Source organism: Medicago truncatula, chromosome 3 (genome assembly GCF_003473485.1).
Source record: "Medicago truncatula cultivar Jemalong A17 chromosome 3, MtrunA17r5.0-ANR, whole genome shotgun sequence".
NCBI lineage: Eukaryota > Viridiplantae > Streptophyta > Magnoliopsida > Fabales > Fabaceae > Medicago > Medicago truncatula.
This window is the reverse complement of record NC_053044.1, coordinates 6,841,023-6,849,625: the sequence shown is the minus strand read 5'-3', so window position 1 is coordinate 6,849,625 and position 8,603 is coordinate 6,841,023.

The window sequence follows — 8,603 nt, the reverse complement described above, 5'->3', positions numbered from 1 at the left end:
ACCGAAGGCTTCAAATGGTCATCGTTTCATCTTAGTGGCAATTGACTACTTTACCAAATGGGTTGAAGCAGCATCTTATACCAATGTGACCAAGCAAGTGGTAGCTAAGTTCATCAAGAACAACATCATCTGTCGATATGGTGTTCCCAGCAAGATTATTACCGATAATGGTACCAACCTGAACAACAATGTGGTGCAAGCTCTTTGTGAAGAATTCAAAATTGAGCATCATAACTCTTCTCCTTATAGACCTCAGATGAATGGTGCAGTTGAGGCCGCCAACAAGAATATCAAGAGAATTGTCCAGAAGATGGTAACCACTTACAAGGACTGGCATGAGATGTTACCCTATGCTCTGCATGGCTACCGTACTACTGTGCGCAGTTCAACCGGGGCAACCCCTTTCTCTCTTGTATATGGTATGGAAGCAGTTCTTCCTTTGGAAGTGGAGATCCCATCTCTCCGTGTGATCATGGAAGCAAAGTTATCCGAGGCTGAATGGTGCCAAAGCCGGTATGATCAGTTGAATTTGATTGAGGAAAAACGTATGGATGCCATGGCTCGTGGACAGTCATATCAAGCAAGAATGAAGACTGCTTTTGACAAGAAAGTACATCCTCGAGAATTCAAGGTAGGAGAACTTGTATTGAAAAGGAGGATAAGCCAGCAACCCGACCCAAGGGGCAAGTGGACGCCTAACTATGAAGGTCCTTATGTTGTCAAGAAGGCCTTCTCCGGTGGTGCTTTAATCCTTACACACATGGATGGTGTGGAACTTCCAAATCCAGTGAATGCCGATATAGTCAAGAAATACTTTGCCTAGAAATATGAAAAGAACAGCGTGGTAGGTCGAAAAGCCGAAAGGGCGGCCTAGGCAAAAATGCGCTTCCCGGTGGATCGAAAACCCGAAAGGGCGGTCCAGGCAAAAATAAGGGACAAAAAAAATATATATGAAAAGCTCGCTGAGATTGTACACAACTCAGGCAAGAATGAGCGTCTCGATGAGCCGAAAACCCGGAAGGGCGGTTCATGCAAAAATGAGATCGAAACAAAAGGCAAGTAACTATATCTGACCAACCACCGTCTCCCTTGGGGCATCTGCAGCTGTTAATGACCGTCTTCATCAAAAGCTCTTATGCTTGCGAATTCAAAGTTTCTGGGAAATGTCATGATTACTGTGTTCAATGTACCACCAACCAATAAAATTACCATTTTCCAAGCTTTGTAAATCCGTGGAGTCACGCCTTCGGCTGACCACCACTCTTATACATCAATTTGAGCTTGTGCTTTTGTTTGAAACTCTGCTTTCTTTTTACTTTCAAAGCTATATACAAAACATTTTCTTTCTATTTTGATAATGATAATGCTCGAAACAAACATTTTTGAAAATTAAAAACTTTTTGTCTGTTTTGAAAAGCAAACCTGAGCAACAGGGTACATTCAAATGAAGCATGCATGAGCGAGAGTATGTTGATGTCTATTTCAATATATGTTACAAGCAGGTTCTTCTCAAGGATAGTCTGTGGTCAATGGCAAGAATGAAAAAACAGAATGAAAATGCATGAAAATAAATGAGCTCGCTAAGTTGAAAACCCGAAAGGGCGACTTAGGCAAAAATGAGCACCCCGCTGGATTGACAACCCGAAAGGGCAGTTCAGGCAAAAATGGGGCATTGAATAGAATCTATTTCTCCGGTGGATCGAAAACTCGAAAGGGCGATCCAGGCAAAAATGGGATGCAAAAAATGATGAATGAAAATTGAGAAAATAACATGCAAAAAGCATTGACCACAGATGCGATGTCCACAACGTACCCAGTACTGAAATGCCCAGCACAACGGCGTTTTCCCCAGTAAAGTCTTCCAAGATTCTATCTCCAGCAAGTTGCATAGCTACCTGCCCTCAGCCATGGTTCCGATACGTCTCCCAACGACGTCATCTTCAAAGAGGATTTCCAAGAATGTGTAATATAGCACGAGCCACTACGTGCCCAATATTCTGATGTCTTGTCTTCCCCGTGAAGTCGTGCCTACAAAATGCCAACAGTCATGCATTACAAGCATTCATACATGCATAATCATGCATATTACGTACCCATGCATATTAATGAATCTGTTATATCATCCATGCATATTGCATTTCCAATGTCAACATCAGTCTCAATTCAATACTCATGTCAGGTTCTCTGTCAAAACCTTGTGAGCCAATAACATCAGTCTTAATTTCATTTCAAACTAAATCGACGTCAAGTCAACCTCAATCTATATTGTGCCAATAAACCAATCCCCAGTGAATATGTTTCTGTTTGGTCAAGTGGCTAGTTCAAGTCCAAGAACAGCTTGTACCTATCAATTTGCTTATGTTATCGGTCGAGTGCCTAGCTCAATCCAAGAGCAGCTTGTACCTGTCAATATGTCCCCATTCAGTCAAGTGACTAGCTCAATCCAAGAGCAGCTTGTACCCGTCTATCTGTTTCTGTTCGCTCAAGTGGCTAGCTCGATCCAAGAGCAGCTTGCGCCTGTCTATTTTGTATTTGTCTCCGGTGGAGTAACCAGTTCGCATCCAAGAACAAGCTCGCACCTGTCTATTTGCCTTGCTTTCAGTCGAGTAACCAGTTCGAATCCTTAAGAACAACTCGTACTTGCCAATTTTCTCTTTTTTCCAGTCGAGTCACCAGTTCGAATCCATAAGAACAACTCGCACTTTCCAATATCCCCAAGTGAGTTATCAGTTCGAATCCATAAGAACAGCTCATGTTTGTCCAGTAACCTCTATCCCCTGTGAAGTGACCAGTTCGAATCCATAAGAACAACTCGCAGTTGTCTGTTTGTTTCATCCTCGGTCAAGTGGCTAGTTTGAATCCAAGAACAGCTTGTACCTGTCCAACTTGTTTCTAGTTTCCCGTTACTCTGCTATTCACTATCTTTGTCAATGTCTACCAATCCCGCAATGGATACGACATATTTTGTTAATTCCAATCCCCATGAGGTCTTGCATTCATAATCCAAATGATGCATGGCATGCATATTATTTGAAAATGGGTGGGCGTATTTTTACGTCCAAACACAGTGCAAATGCTAATATTTAAGTATCTTCGTCCTGTCAAGCCAAAGACTACGTCTCTTGACTCTCCAGACAAAGAAACTTAAATAGGGGCAGCTGTTATACCCTGTTTTTGGACCTAAAAATACTGGGCCCAATTTCATTTCAAACTTTGTCAATTATCAAATTTCAACTGCACAGTTCAAATTGTCTCTGCCTCGCAGTATTTTCAATCACAATTTTACCTATGTTTTTCTTGCATAAAACCTTTTGAAATGTCTTTACTTGTCTTGTAAGTCACTCAAAAGTGTCTCTGATTCATTACATTGCTTTTTCTACAGTTTATTTCAAAATTCGCAAGAAAGTCATACAGAAGGGTATTTTGGTCATTTCCTGCAGTGGGACCCATTTTCATCCTTGTGACTGTCTCTGAGTCTTTTCAGATTGATTTTTAAACATTTCATCAGTAAACCTTGTTAAAATTCATTTCAAACTTGCGTCTGAGTCAGTGTCAAGTCAATTCGAATCTGTTTAGGTCAATTTTAGCCCTAGGGGCATTTTGGTCATTTCACACGAAATTTTGGCATAGAGAGGTTACTTTGAAGTACCTCATTTAGGCCATTGGTTCGTTTTAGTCCGTTTTGTCAATTTTATTTTTGTTTCGCTTTACGTTTGGTCAAATTACGTTTTTTATTCAAATTTTATTTTTTTTTATTGCATTTTGGTCCCTCAATTGAGGTCCCAAAATTGCATTTTTGTCCAAACTGTTTTTATTTCATTTCAAGTTTTTTTTTATTTTATTTTGCAGTTTAGCCCTCAATTTCTTTGTTTTTGCAGAAAGGTCCAGAATCCATTTTAAGTCCAAGCTGCGCCATTTTCATACAAATCCAGGTGTCACTATCCTATTGGTTCCAATGCACACATGTCAAGCTATAAAAGGTGTACAGTGCCACACGTTTTTCGATTCATCACACGCCACCTCAACAAACAGAGAACTCTCTCTCTCTCTTAGCAGTTACAGATCAAAACAGAAATCATCAAGAACACAGAACAAAAATCCAAACCCTAGATTTCCAGAAAACCAAAAAATCATCAAAATTCATTGAATTTTCCATTGATTCTCAGAGATTCCTGAGGAATCATCATCATAGAACCAATTCCTCTGCAATTCAAGCGCAGCTCCGTCACCGTTTGGCAACGAATCCAGGCGCGATCACAGAGATAACAGTGAGAAGAAGAGGGAAAGAAAACGAAGAAGATTGAACCGGTGGAGAAGAAGAAGAAGGTGAATCAGTGAAGAAACACCGTGTTGTTTCCAGTTTCAAAGCAACAAAGTCACAAAAGAACCAGATCAAAGTTTCCAGAAGCTCTTCCTACAGAGTCTCCGAATCGAAAATCACAGGTAAACAACTTCAACATCATTTTCTTTGAAAAAAGCATGAATTAGTGAAATAAAACAAACCGAATCCAAAGATTTCCAGAATTCAAAGCCAAGGCCGTAACCGTAAACATAAAACCTAGATCCATAAGGATCTAAGTTTTGAAAGCAAGAACGCATACCAGAAAATCAATCAAACGACGAAACGATGTAAATCTTTAAAGATCTAAACGTTTTTGTTCAAAAAAAATCAAAAAATCATTTCAAAACCGTATGAGTTTTTTCAAGATCTACGTCGTTTCAAACTGATTTTGAAGAAATAATTGCTGGATTCGTGTTTAGGGTTAAAGGACGAATCATTTGGTGTAAAACTCTTTGAGTTCTGGAAAATTTGGTCACCGGAAACTGCTTGATCTCGCCGGAGAAGATGAAGTTTCCGGCGGACCTTCAAGGTCTCCGCCGTAGCTTCATCCACTCCGGTGGTGAAGGTTAGAGAGAGGTGAGAGAAGAGAGAAGACTTAGAGAGAGAAAGGGGTGAACAAAGTGAGCTGGACCGGTGTCCTTACGTTTATATAGACACCTGGACCGGTCCGGTTCATTTTGGTTTCCTTTTTGGACCGTAGGATCTAGGTTTTTTTTCTTTTGAATGGCTGTGATGCGTTTGTTACCATATGCTTGATCTACGTTACCATGCGCTGCGTGTTTTGAACCGTTAGATCTGGATCCGGATCAATCCAACGCCTCTGAGGCCTTTGGATGATCCAGGTCCAGTCTGTTTTGGGTTTTGGTTTGGGGCCTCAGTTTTCTTTCACGTTTTGCTATTCCTGTGCTATTCACACCCCTATTTTTTGCTATCTGCACCTACGTCTTGTTTAAACTTGTGATAAAATTCCTAGAAAAATTCATACATGTTTCTTGATATTTTCTTAGTGTTTTTTATGACATTTTTGCACATTAAGGATCTATGAAATTTTGGTATAATTAATTCATAGCATTTTAATTCTCTTTGAATTATTTGTTATGGTTTCTTCTTCACACATTTGTCCTTGATGTGAGAATATGTAATAAAAGCTACTTGATATGTTAATATGAGAGATTTGTGCCTATAATTTCATGTTGATTTGCTGCTTTGATTTGGTTCATGAGTTCTTAATTTTATGAACAATATATGCATATTTTGAAAGATATAAAATGCCAAGTTTATTCTAGAAAATATGGCATGAAACCATGCTTGCATGTTTCCAATAATTCCATGCTATAACTTGAGATAAAGAAAACTCTTTCAAAATTTGTTAAAGCATGAGAATTAGAGGCCAAGAATGCTTTAGGTTTCATACCTAAGTTTTTAGGGTTTAATGTCATTTTGTTAACTTTTTGTGCCATCTTGCATGCTTTTATTTCTTAGTACTTGTTATGTTTTTTTCTCACTAACAAGTTTACTTTGGTACTTCATACATATCATTTAGCATTCCATTTCCATTCTTTTACATAGTTTAGTTTCTTTGCATTCATTTTTTACTTTTGTTTGGAATTGTAATATTTAGGTAGGTGTTATCTTTTATATTTCATGCAAAGACCATAGAATGTATCTAGGACAATGTAAAAGGGACTATGGACTCTATTGATGTACACCGACACGAGCACCGACACTCACACACGGTGTATGACATTCGTTTAGATGTATGATTAGGGAACGCGAGTACTTAGAAAATATTTTTTCGTAAAGCAAACCAAGTTCCATAATTCTAGCTTTTTTCTTTAAAATGAACTTTGGAGTCAAAGCTCCTTTGATGTTTCCTTTTACTTTCTTAAGAAAATTCTAAATGAACCTTAAGTGACTTAGACTATTTTATTAAGTAAAATTGGACAAACTTCACATTTTTTACTTCTCAAGCCTTTAAGGCCTCCTTTCTCTTCTTCAAAAAAATCATTTTCAAACTTTAAAAAATCAAATAGCAACACATTAAAATTTTCTTCAAATCAACTAAAAGATAAAAAGTCTTACAACTTCTCTCCCCCCATTCTTAACTAAATAAACCTCCCATTTTCAAAAGTAAGTAAAAATAAGCGTGAATATAGACTTAGGAAAACGGCTCCTATAGAGGACTATAGTTACTCCGGGTGCCTAACACCTTCCCGTAGTAAAACCGACCCCCGAATTCGGAAACTCAAGGGTTTTTCTCCTTTTACCCTTCCCAAGAAAAAAGAGAGATATCAACGGTCGAAAGGTACAAGTCCAATTAATGGCTTGGCACCCAAAAACCATGATAACAAAGCAGTCCTTATTGGCCTATTTCTCTAGGATAAAAAATGGTTTCTAATTTCTAAAGTAATTTTAGATATGGACACACACATAGAACACAATCCATATATATTGTAATGATTAAAAGGTGGGAAGAAAAACACATACAAAAATAAGGGAAGATGACAGTTATGAATAAATTAATCAATCCTCTATGTAACGATGTTGACAAGGAGTTTGTGAAATTAGCATATGATTATGTTGACAAATTCACCGTGAATCAAAACACAATAGGCCGGTTAATCCAAACATGCACACAGAGAGTAATTTACCTGAAGAGAAGAGAAAGAAGATTAATTTAATCACCACCATCACAGTCCAATAAATAAATCTTAACAAAATCACGACAATCATCATTTCTCAAACTACCCTCACACCATTCCAAACGCAGAATCCCTCTTAGCCTGGAAAATAAATTGAAGTCTGAAAATAAGAATATAAAAAAGGGAAATAAAATTAAGAAGAATAAGAGAGATTTGATGCATTAGTTGTTTGTTTAAGAATATGTTCGCACCTTCCTAACCAACGTGGGACCCGCAATTGCATCCAATTCACCAAAATCTCACTTCAGGGATGTGACCAATTGTATGCCAACGCTCTCGTCCCTCCTTTTCATACTTCTCCTTTATTATTCGACAATTAGGTTCAATCCACAAAGTAGTAAGGGAGTTGGGTAGATCCTCCTTCTCTGTCAAGCTCTCAAGAGTAGGGCAGTCTTCAATATATAGACAATCAAGAGATTTGAGGTGGAGAAAACCCTTTTTGTTCATTATTCTTAGCTTTGAAAAATTTTTCAACCCAAAGAGAAAAGAGATGGTGGCAGAAGATTCTCCTCTAGGAAGGACTCCACGTTTTCAAAGTCATCATCAATAGTGAAATATTTCAAGGAATTGAGTTGGAATTGGAACAGACCCCACTCCTCTCTCGAACCAATCAGTTTTGGGCAATTACATATTGAAAGGTCACTCAAGTTGGGAGGCAAACCACCCATTGGAAAGGATTCCAGCTCTGGACAATCGTACAAATACAGAGTATCAAGACTGGTGAACTGTTAGGTATCCGGTGGTATTGATAGGGTAACTGCTTGATGCAATCAGTTATTTTAATATATAGTAGTTATTTTAATATATAGTTATTTAGGAGCAGTTAGCATTTTGTATAATATGCAGTATTTGTGTTGATTAGGAGCAGTTAGGCCGTTTATGTAGTAATTTGTATTGATTAGGAGCGGTTATAGGCAGTTTATGCCCTTAGTTGTATAAATAGGCCATTTGACCACAACAGTAGGGAGGAATTCAGAATTATTCAATTAGGAACCTTATTGGTTTTGGGCAGAAAGAGAAATGTCTCTTCTCTGAGGAGCTTTTGCTCTGGGATTACAGAGGGATAATCTTCTGTAATATTTTCTATTCAATCTATAATACTATTTCTTTTGTTTCTCTTAATTTGGGTTCCTATCAATTGGTCCGACCTACCGGATACGAGAAGGAAACCAGTGTTATCGGAGATGGATGGAATATGGACTTTGAAGTATAAACTATCACAATTTACTGGGGCGGATCCTGCTGGATGGATCACAAGGGCTGAAATGTTCTTTGCAGAGATAATGAAATCCACTCATGTGATAAGTTGCAGTGGGCTTTCATGAGTATGGAGGATGAAGAAGCGTTGTTGTGGTTTTATCATTGGTGCCAAGAGAACCCAGATGCTGATTGGAAGTCATTTTCTATGGCTATGATTAAAGAATTTGGAGCACAGATGGAGCACTCAACAGATAAACAAATGGTGCAAAATGATGATCAAGAATCAGAACCAAAACTATGGAAGATGACAGAAAAACACGATGCACCAGTTTTAGAGAAGACCGTCAACGATGAAGAAA